General features: G+C 40.6%; 1 protein-coding gene across 3 annotated transcripts in view; it reads right to left on the reverse strand.

Annotated features, from left to right (window-relative positions):
* LOC126163029 (uncharacterized) overlaps positions 1 to 8,229 on the reverse strand; it is a 166,315-nt gene extending 158,086 nt beyond the window's left edge. For all 3 annotated transcript variants that reach the window (XM_049919901.1, XM_049919900.1, XM_049919902.1), the window contains exon 1: positions 7,950 to 8,229. The gene's annotated coding sequence lies outside the window, so the exon portion shown is untranslated. The remainder of the gene's footprint in view (positions 1 to 7,949) is intronic.
* Positions 8,230 to 11,837: the final 3,608 nt, after the last annotated feature.

The following is an 11,837-nucleotide window of genomic DNA, read 5'->3' on the forward strand; positions in this document are numbered from 1 at the left end:
ATTTCAAAGGGGGGAAAAGTGTTGTGACTCGCCGATCATTCAAAGTGCCGCGTCCTCTACGTGCGGCGCTGTCTGCCAGCCATGCAGCAGCTGCGCCACCTAAGCGGCCAGCCGAGCAACGGCTGCTAGACTGGGACTCAGTGCTCATTCGAATGCAAACGTGTACGCGTGTCTTGCTTGTCAACTTACTCTGTGACTTATATGTGATGTGTCGTTCTGAAATATATGTGTTAAACTTGACGTTATAACACAACATACCACCACAGTCAGAAATTTTACTCTAAAATATCTATGAAAAAAATAATTACAGTGTTTTAGTTGAAAAATGTTACACTGAAATGTTGCTTACACTATAGGTTGTTCAGTTGTTTAGGAGTGAATGCTGTGCCAAGACTGCAAAGCTTTTTAGGTTATTGTAAAAAAAAGTTATTATATGTTTGTTTCTATTCATAGTTCACAATTTTCTTGAGCAACAGCTTATATAAATTATTTTGCTCTTTAACTTACACAGGAAAATTGTCATAACATATTATTTCAATTTAATATACTGAGGTTACACACAACACTTTCAGGAATCATATAATCCCTTTAGGAATCAGCTCTTCTGTTAAGAATCATGTGTGTAAGCGCAGAAAAAATCTCCCAGACAAAATACAGTCTCCGGCTAAGGAAAGAGGTCAGTTCAGCTAAAAGGATGCTCATTCAAAAATGAATCTTGAACAGTGGGAAGAAGTATCAAAGAAAGTAAGTAAGCAAGTAAAAAGCAGCAGAATTTGTAAAAGGTTTCTGTTTCGAATAAAAATGAGTGTCCAAATGTTGTTTCTCCAAGTAGTAAAGCATACAATTCTTCACAAGGTTTAGGCTAGGAACTATCAAAAAGTTCTAATAAACAAAAACTGTTCTGACATGAAACACAAACAATATGGTAATAAGTTTGTTTGAAAGTGATGATATATCACATCAGGTCCATGGTAAAGTCTCGAGGAGAAATGACAAAAGAATGATCTCTATATGGTAGTTGTGGTATCGTCCAGAGAACATGGTGTCACACCAAAGTCAGCAAAGCAAATCGATACCACAGACATTAGTGAGGGCTTGCTGCAATCCACAACAATGTATGGGAGATGCTCCTGGAGACCATGCCTCCCTCTCAGCAACAGCAGCACCTCCACTGAGGTCAGAATTGAGCCAATCTTCGAAGAGCTCTGCCCAGTTCATGACCTCATCTGAAGAAATCTGAAGTCATGCTGAAGTTGTAAATTATCAAGCAATCCCACTGCCAAGAACTTAGTCACAGTTAATTTTTGGTACTTATTAATTTGATTTTACTGTCTCATCTGTTAATTTCAGCAAGATGTGCACGTTTATGAATTTTTAAGTTTTCTCAATATATTACAGTAGGCTCTATCATTTATAATATGAAAGTATTTCTGGATTGTTAATTGTTCTGACTCTTGTCAAAATTCCTTTACCCATCATGAAGACTCTGGCACTTGTAGAAACCCAATGTTTCTTTAATGAATTCTCATTATTACATTTGCCTTTTTTACAAAAACTACCTCCATAAACCTTGGGCCTTGTATGCCTCAACGATACAGATGGCCGTGTTGTAGGTGCAACCACAACGGAGAGGGTTGTAACTACAGGGCTGGCAAGCACATGGTTCCTAAAGAGAGGCAGCAGCCTTTTCAGCAGTTGCAGGGTCTGCATTCTGAATGACTGATCTGGCCTTGTAACACCAACCAACATGGTCTGGCTGTGCTGGAACTGCAAAAGGCTGACAACAAGGGGAAACTACAACTGTTATTTTTCCTGACGACATACAGCTCTACTACATAACTAAATGAAGATGCCATCCTTTTGTGTAAAATATTCCTTAGGTACAATAACCTATTCAGACCTCCGGGCAAGGACTATTCAGGAGGACGTTTTCATCAGAAGAAACAAAACTGGCAATCTACTGGTCAGAGCAGGGAATGTTTAAGCCCTTAATCAGGCAGGTAGGTTAGAAAAGTATAAAAGGGAAATGGATTGGTTGCAGTTAGATATAGTGGATATTAATGAAGTTCGGTGTCATGATGAAAGAGTCAGTTGAGTATGGGTTTATAAATACAAAATCAAATAGGGGTAATGCAGGAGTAGGTCTAATAAAGAATAGGACAATACGAATGTGGGTATGAAACTATGAACAGCATAGTGAACGCATTATCATAGTCAAAACAATCATGAAGTCAACGCCCATCACAATAGTAAACTTGGTTTATGAATTGTGAAAGAAGGTTGTGAACGTAGAAAAGACCTGGAGACACCAGAAAGAAGATATCAGATAATTTACATAATGGTATGCTAGAGATTTGAGAACCACATTTTTAACTGAAAGACATTTCCAGGGGCAGATGTGGACTCTGACCATGATTTATCAGTTATGAACTGTAGATTACAAGTGAATAAATTGCAAAAAGGAAGGAAGTTAAGAACATGAGACCCAGATAAGTTGAAAGCCAGACATTGTTGACAGTTTCAGAGGGAACATTAGGCAACAATTAACTACAGCAGGGGAAAGGAATACAGCAGAAGACGAATGGGTAGCTTTGAGAGAAGAAATAGTGAAGGTGGCAAAGGATAAAATAGGTAAAAAGCCAAGGCATATTAGAAATCTTTGGATATCACAAGAAATATTGGATTTAACAAATGAAAGGATAAAATATAAAAAGGCACCAAATGAATCAGGCAAAAGGGAATACAATCGTCTAACAAATTAAACTGACAGGAAACGCAAAATGGATAAGCAGGAATGGCTAGAGGACACATGTATAAGGATACAGAAGAATATACAGCAAGGAGAAAGATGGATACTGCCAACAGGAAAATCAAAGAGACATTTGGAGAAAAGCAGCTGTAGGAATATCAAGAGCTCGGATGGAAAACCAGTACTAAGCAAAGAAGAGAAAATTGTAAGGTTGATGGTGTATATAGAACAGAGTATCTTGCAGATGTGCTTGAAGGAAATATTATAGAATAAGAAGAGGACATAGATGATGATGTAGGAGATACAATACTCCGAACAAAATTTGACAAAGTACTGACAGCTCTAAGTTGATACAAGGCCTCTAGAGTAGACGACATTCCCTCAGAGCTACTGATATCCCTGGGAGAGCCATAACAAAACTATTCCACTTGGTACGCAATGTGTACGACAGAGGTGAAGTACCCTCAGATTTCAAGAAGAATGTACTAATTTCAATTCCAAAGAAAGCAGGTGCTGACAGGTGCATATATTACTGATTTTTGAAATTTTTGAAAACATGTTCAGTGATCTTAAAAGCAGTTAAAAATAAAATTTAAAACAGTCTTGAACCCAATCTTGTTAAAACATTTTTTTTTTTATTGGAGTGAGTGACTGGTTTCGACTCCATGAAAGAGTCATCTTCAGACTCCAGAGCGGTAGATGGACGCTGCTAGATGAGTTCCGTCGACCCTCGATGCTCATGTAACTGCCTACATGACCAGTTACGGAACTCATCTAGCAGAATCCACCCACCACTCCGGTGTTTGAATACGACTCTTTCATAGAGTCAAAACCAGTCACTCACTGCAATAAAAAAATATTTTAACAAGACTGCGATCAAGACTGTTTTAAATTTTAATTTTATATATTTCCAAGTTTAACAAATCATAATTTCAAGGTTACAATAACTGTGGGAAGGATAGATTATTGCTCTCCATAAAGATGACAGTATGAGTTGCAGGCAGGCACAAGGAAAAGATTGTTATGCATTAATCTTTCAGTCAAAGACTTCATCACAAATGAGAAACATACACGTATTCACAAAAGCAAGACATTGCACCTTAATCAGAAAAGAGAAACACACACGCATTCACACAAACAAGTATTCCTAACACACACCATCTCTGGCTGCTCAGGCCAGACTAAAACTGAAACGAGTCAAACGGGAGCAAGTCCATAGGGGAGTAAGGAAGGAGGAGGGACATCAGGGTACAGGTGGAGGAAGAAAAGGAAACAGTACTGCCTGGTGGAGTTTGCACAAACTAGACATGGCAGACAAGGCTACCCGGTGCAGCACTTCCTATTCCAGCCCTGTCATAGGTTATCCTACCCCATCAGAGGATAGGCCATCCGTTAAATAAGCCGCACCATGTACCAGCTCTCCTGCAATCATTGCTTAGCATTTTATGTTGGTATCACTATCTACCAGGATGAATGGCGACCGACAAACTGTAGCCAAGAGCAAAAGAGGACCATACTGCTTCACAACACACAGCTGAACATAACTTGCTTAATTTCAATGGCTCCTTCCCAACCCAGGCCATCTGGATACCCCCCCCCCCCCAGATTCTCTGAACTAAGCACATGGGAGTTATCCTTACAGAACATAGCACATTCTTTGCTAACAAAATCATCCCAGCCTCAGCCTATAATAAACTGTTTCCACACCCTCCATCCAACAATTTCTGCCCCTGCTGTCCTATCACGCCCTCCCAACTCACATTTCCACCCTCACTGCACACTGCCACTGCACGTACCAATCTTTTCCCCTTCTCTTCTCCTCTCCTTTCCACTCCCTTTCCTCCCCCCCCCCCCCCGCCACCTCCCCCAAAGCCTCCTGACGTTGTACCGTGTAGCCTTGTCTGCCACCTCTGGTCCCCGCATGCTTCACCAGGCAGCACTGTTTCTTCTTCCTTCACCTGTACCCTGCAATTACTCCCCCTTCCTGCTCCACTCGGACTGTTGCATCCATTCGGGCATGTTTCAGTTCCAGTCTGGTCTGAGCAGCCAGAGATGGTGTCATGTGCATGTGAGGTGTGCTTGCTTGTGTGAATGTGTGTGTGTTTTTCTCTTCTCTGGTGAAGGCTTTGGCCAAAAGCTTAACTTGTAAGAGTCTTTTGACTGTCCCTATCTGCAGCTTAACATGTTATCTTTACAGTGAGTAACTTTATGGTGAGTAACAATATCTATCCTTTCCACAGTTGTTGATATTTCAACCTGGACTTTCCCTTGTTTGATAGTTTTTCAAGATAGTAACATGAATTATTTACAGAAGGAATGAGAAAAATGGTAGAAGTCAACCTCAAGGAAGATCAGTTCAGATTCCGGAGAAATGTAGGAACACACAAAGCAATACTGAACCTATGATTTTTCTTAGACAATAAGTTACGGAGAGGCAAACCTACGTTTATAGCTTATGTAGATCTGGAGAAAGATTTTGACAATGTTAAATGGAATACACTCTGAAATTCTGAAGATAACAGGTAAAATACAGGAAGCGAAAGGTTTTGTACAACCGATGTAGAAACTGGTAGTTACTACTATTGAAACTGGTAGTTATAAGAGTCAAGGGGTATGAAAGAGAACCAGTAGTTGAAATGGTAGTGAGACAGGTCTGAAGCCTATCCCCAGTGTTATTCAATCTATACATAGAGCAAGCTGTAAAGGAAACAACAGAAAACTTTTGAGACAGAATTAAAGTTCAGGGAGAAAAAACAAAAGCTTTGAGGTTTGCTGATGACACTGTAATTCTGTCACAGACAGCAAAGACGTGGAAGAGCAGATGACCAGAATGGATAGTGACTTGAAAGGAGAATATAAGATGAACTTCAACAAAAGCAAAACAAGAGTAACTGAATGTGGTCAAATTAAACCATATAGGCCGAATGCTGAGGGAATTATATTTGAAAACAAGACATTACAAGTGGTAGATGAGTTTTACTATTTTGACAGTTAAATAACATGTTGGCAGAAGTGTTAATAAGCCTTTGCTGCGGTATGTGTCTCTAGTGCAGCCTTGTACAAAAGTGAAATGTGGGCAATAAACAGTTCAAACAAGAAGAGAATAGAAGGTTTTGAAATTTGGTGCTACAGAAGTATGCTGAAGATCAGATGGCTACATTATGTAACCAATAAGGAGGTATTGAACAGAACTGAGGAGATAAGAAATTTGTGGCATAACTTTACTAAAAGAAGGGATCGGTTGATAGGACACATTTTGAGTATTATAGGCAAGTGTTGGGGTAAAAATTGCAAAGGATGACCAACAGGTGAATATAGTAAGCATGCTCAAAAGGATGTTAAGTTGCACTGGTTGTTCAATGATGAAGAGGCTTGGTCAGTATAGAGTAGTGTGAAAAGCTGATTGAAGACCACAACAACAACAACAACAACAAAAACAACTATCAGAAATAGATACAAGCTTATTAAGAAATGTGGTGAATTTAAAGACAATATTAGGACCATTGTAAACTGCACCCAGTCCACACTGTTTTCAAGTTTTCTTTAACAACTTCAGCAGTTTTGCTGTTAATCAACTTCACAGTTTTCTTGAGAATTTTTTTTTTTTTTCTGAACTGATCATGGGGCTAGCATAACTAATGAGATTAACTAGTGGCAGACTTCAGTTTATTGGTAGAATATTAGGTAAATGCAACCAGTCTATGCAGGAGACTGCTAACAAATCACTTGTACAACTCATCCTAGAATACTTTCAGGTTTGTGGAATTCACACCAAATACGGCAAACCAACGATATTGAATGTATATAGAGAAGGGCAGCGTGAATAGTCTCAGGTTCATCGGACCCAAGTGAGAGTGTCGCAAAGATGCTGAAAAAAGTGAACTGACAAACACCTGAAGCTAGATGCAAACTACCTTCAGAAAGCCTACTAACAAAGCTTCTAGAACCAGTTTTAAATAACGACTCCATGAATACACTACCACTGGCTATGTATGACTCCCGTGGGTAAAAATGTGAGAACAGAGTTAGATTAATTACAGCATGCATTAACGCATTTCTGTAGTTATTCTTCCCCTATTCCATAAATGAATGGAATAGGAAGAAGCTTCAATAACTGCTGCAATGGGACGATCCATGTGCGATGCTCCTCACAATCGTTTGCAGGGTATGGATGTAGATGTACAGCTGCGAATCGTGTTCTAATAATCCATTTACCATAGAATCGGCTTCTCTTTTCACTTATGCTTGTCGCAAGAAAACAATATCTATGACGAAACTACTACCTTGAGCAACTTTCGTGGGGGAATTTATGACTGATAAGTTGAAACAGCATTCTTGATCACTTTTTCTGCCAGATTCTTTCAAGAATCCCACATAAAATACCGAGAAATTATTAATTCCTCGCTTCTAACTGACAGACAGTACAGTAGACGTTCAACATTATTCATAATAATTTCCGCTATCCAGTGAAGACCTCAACTCTACAATAATCACAAGTCGTGTCCTGTTATCGTGTCAAGGAAGACACGGCTGTAACTATGAACCACTACTTGGATTTCTCCACTTCTATCCCTGGCTAAATGAGAGGCAGAACTTATATTAGACAATTCGTTCTACATTAAATTTGTCTGTTCCAAAGCGGGACTGCACTTTACTGAGTTTGTTTCAAAATAATACAAGAAACAGCGGCAATTCCATACGAACCACTACAGCAGCAACAGAAGGTACAGAATAACGTAATTCGCACCAAATAGGCGCCTGCTTTACGGCGCTCTCGAAAAACTATTTGGGACGGAAACTAATCATTTTTGCCAGAAGTTTCCGGCCAATCACCAGCCCCAGGTTCCTGGAAAACGGACTGGGCCTCCAAATACTGCACATGCCTTGTTCCGTTCGTTGTAATGATACTGAGATAATATGCGTGCATTTTTCACTACTTTATATGTCGCATCATTCAATCACCCGCTACACAATTTTTAGACTTCTTTCTACCAGCAATGGTAATGTCGCAGATTCAAAACAGTGAAGTACAGAACTCTGACACAGCAGACAACAATGGCTACCTCGCAAGGTAAAATCTGCTAGGTTGTTTCATTACTGCATCCCAAAATAAATTATTACCGGCCCAACACCTATTCAGATTTTGTATCTCATCAGCCACCTCACAGTCAATATACTAAGCATGCATATGGCTACTTACGACTTCAGTTTTCCCCGCAACAATCACACTCCTCACCGACAAACACAACGATGCAAGTCTGAAACATACTCATATTGGCGCGTTACTATCCAGAGATATAAGGCTAAAGTTAGTATTGGAACAATAAACCAATTGAGATTCGAAATATTGATGTATCGATAAGCGAGATACTAATGGTCGTTCATATTTATTCGGTGTTCCCACAAAGAAACTGTACACATTGGGACTATGTTTAAACACGAAGCGAACTGTCCAAACGGGAGTGTATCCCGACAGTATGCACTTGGCTGTTTTGACGTTTTGCTGCCGGAAGTCACGTGACTGTCCCTTCAGTAAACAATTTGCTGCAAGGACGGTTTTCATGCAGTTGCATCAGTATGGAGATCACTGAGTTGTACACGTGAATACTGAAGGAATTAGTTAAGCACGAAGTAATTTCCATCTTATGTTTTAGTCCTTCATGTTCAATAAACAGAATGGTGTAAGAGTTCCGCAGTAGGTCCATACTGAAATTTATGTAATTGATATATGTGCGTACAGATACGCCGAAATATTCTGCCGATTAGTGTCAGGTGTTTTTTTTTTTTCTTCCTTTCTTTCTGTGGACCTTAGTTGTTATAACGAAATGTGCGTAAAATTTGGAAAATAAATGTGGTTAAAAGGTTAACACAAGGCTATACTGCTCATAAGTCTGCTACCTCGGTTTATTTCGCATTCACATGTAGGGCGATCAAACCCGGGAATATGAAGTATTTTTAATATTTTGGACGACGAAAAGCGGCTTTTAAGTAGCCATAGTATAGTTCCAGTCCTGTTGAAAACCTGCATAAGGAATGCTGTATGGTGAAAAAAGATCATGGCTAGACCTGAACAGAGTCATAATTTGTACACTTCCCTAACCATAACTTAACAGCTGAAAATCTTGAAAGTGTTTACCCTGAGCTTAGATATAATGTAATGGATAATGCTACATGGCCCAAAAATATTGTGATGTATCGTTTTTTTTATTCCAGAGTGTCGCCAATATTCCTGTGAAATAATATTTTCTGTGACAAACAGAAAGAAGAATTAAGTGTAAACGGGTCACATGCTGCTCAGAAAGTTACTCCCATAATGCCTGTATCTTAGAACTAAACTTAATGTGTTATCACTTTTTATAGAAGTGAAGCCAATTTTACTGTGTGTGTAAACATTGGTTATCAGCACAAGAAGCAGGGTAGTATAACTGAATTGAATGCCTAAATTCAATAAGTGCATGGTGCAGAACACCTGCTTCCTTTGGTGGTGTATTTAAATATACCAACAGAAAATCTAGTGTTAAAGAAATTGACTTAAAAAACTACTGTGTGGACCTAGATTTTGAGTTGGCGGCGTTGGACTTATTAAATCTTATTATAATAATTGTTGTCTACTATACCATTCTGCAGGTGGCAACTTTGAAAATTTTCTCATCTAAATAGAATCTTGGCTGTGCTATTTTATGCACTTGAAATCAGAAATTGCACTGGGTGTTCATTTCAATGTACGCTTTTGCAAGGAGATTTCTAAGGAGGAAAATTTATGAATCTATTAACAATTTATGGACTATTTGTAGTGTGGTGTCACCGCCAGACACCACACTTGCTAGGTAGTAGCTTTTAAATCGGCCGCGGTCCGCTAGTATACGACGGACCCGCGTGTCGCCACTGTCAGTGATGGCAGACCGAGCGCCGCCACACGGCAAGTCTAGAGACACTGACTAGCACTCGCCCCAGTTGTACAGCCGATGTTGCTAGCCATGGTTCACTGAGAATTACGCTCTCATTTGCCGAGACGATAGTTAGCATAGCCTTCAGCTACATTTGCTACGACCTAGCAAGGCGCCATTACCAGTATAGATATTGAGATTCTATTAATGTATCATCAAGAGCGATGTTCTACAAATGTGGATTAAAGTTAAGTATTCCAGAAGCTACGTACTTTTTTTATAGCATTCATTACGTATCCTGTTTCAGACCTCACGCCAGCCTGCGTGAGTTTAAGCGCGTGCCCTTCGGCTTCCTCACACTGTGTCTAGGCTGTCTTGTCTAGACACAACATATTTGGCGACGAGTCTCCAAAAGGGTCTTCTTCTTCTTCTTCTTTCTACTTGCTTACTTTACTTGTGTAATGGCTTCGCCACATTCTCCAGATGTACTGTCCGAATTTTATTGCTTGCAGAATCAGCAGACGCAGGCCTTATTGGATGCCCTTGGACAGCTCGTCCATGGTCAACGTGCACTGCAAAACGATGCGGCCGCCGCCGCTTCATCGCTACCGCGGCCACAACACGCAGTTGCATGGAGTGGTCACGCCAATTTGGATTTCATCTCGCCGCCTACAGAATTCAAGGTAACGAGCGGCAGCCTCATCTCCTTTCTTGTGTAGGTGTGTCCACCTACCGTGAGATAGTGAAATTGTTTCCCCGACGCGACGTAGCAACTCTGTCCTATGAAGAAATTTTGTCTGCTTTAGATGCCTATTTCAAGGAATCAGTCAATGTCGTTGCAAAAAGATATACGTTCTTTCATAACAAACGTACGGCCGGTCAGACTAATAGGGAGTGGGTTGCAACTTTGCAAGGCCTTACTAGGGATTGTGCTTTTGAGTGTGAATGTTGACTCCCTTATTCAGATACTATGGTGCGTGATGCAATTGCAGAGAACGTTTCTTATGTTCGCATAAGGGAACAGATTTTGAAACTAGTCAATCCCTCCCTTCAACAAGTGATAGACATATTGGATAGGCAAGACACACTTGACTTTGCTCAGGAATCATTTGCAACTTCGCCAGCTGTGTGTCACATTAACCGGCCCGCCGGGCAAGCTGCACGGAACTGTAAACAGCCCTTGCGCACATCCGCGCAGCCACGTGTGCCGCGTAAGCATGCAAATGCAGTGAAATCATGCCTGAGGTGTGCTACTAGACATTCGCGTGAGAATTGCCCGTCACACCAAGCTATTTGCTTTTTCTGTAATAAAAAAGGACATGTTCAAAGTGTTTGCCAGAAAAAGCTCAAAACGGACACTCACAACCATTCCAAGCTCTTTGCTTCGCGCCGGAATCGCACCAAGAATACTCAGGCTCGTGAACCTTCGCCCATGGAAATTCATGTCGTTAATGCCACTCCGCCCAGTGCTCATCTCTCTAACAGTGACTGTGTTCGTCCCACAAATAGTGTGCGTCGACATCGACGGAAATCACGTCAAGTCGCAAGTGATTCTGTACCAGTGTCTGTTCACGTTGCACAAAACAGTCGCTCTTGTCGTCAGCAGGACAATAAACTTTTTGTAGACTTGGACATTAATGGCAACGTGATACCATTCCAGCTTGGTACTGGAGCTGCAGTTTCATTGTTCAATAAAGACACGTACCACCAACTGGGCGCACCTCCGTTGTGTGCCGCAAATGTTAAGCTAACTACATATTCAGGACAGCATATCCCTGTGTTAGGACAGTGTAGCCTTCTTGCAACATACAAGGGTCAAACAAAACTTGTGTCTTTTTACGTCCTTCGTTCTTCTTCTGCAGTGAACTTGTTTGGTTTAGATTTATTTCAGTTGTTTAACTTGTCTATAGTCAATCAGGTCATATCAGTGAACCAGACTGTGCCTTCAGCCAGTGTTTCTCGTCTATGTGAAGAATTTGCAGACATTTTTGCACCGGGCCTTGGTTGCACTAAGAACTATCAAGCACATTTGGAACTGAAAGTCAACGCACAACCGAAATTTTTCAGAGTGCGCAATGTTCCTCACCCATTGCGTGCTGAGGTTGCAAGAACATTACACGAATTGGAATCACAAGGTGTAATTGAATGTGTGCAGGCTTCTCTCTGGGCTTCACCCTTAGTAATTTTGCAAAAACCTTCCA

Source organism: Schistocerca cancellata, chromosome 2, assembly GCF_023864275.1.
Source record: "Schistocerca cancellata isolate TAMUIC-IGC-003103 chromosome 2, iqSchCanc2.1, whole genome shotgun sequence".
Classification (NCBI taxonomy): Eukaryota; Metazoa; Arthropoda; class Insecta; order Orthoptera; family Acrididae; genus Schistocerca; species Schistocerca cancellata.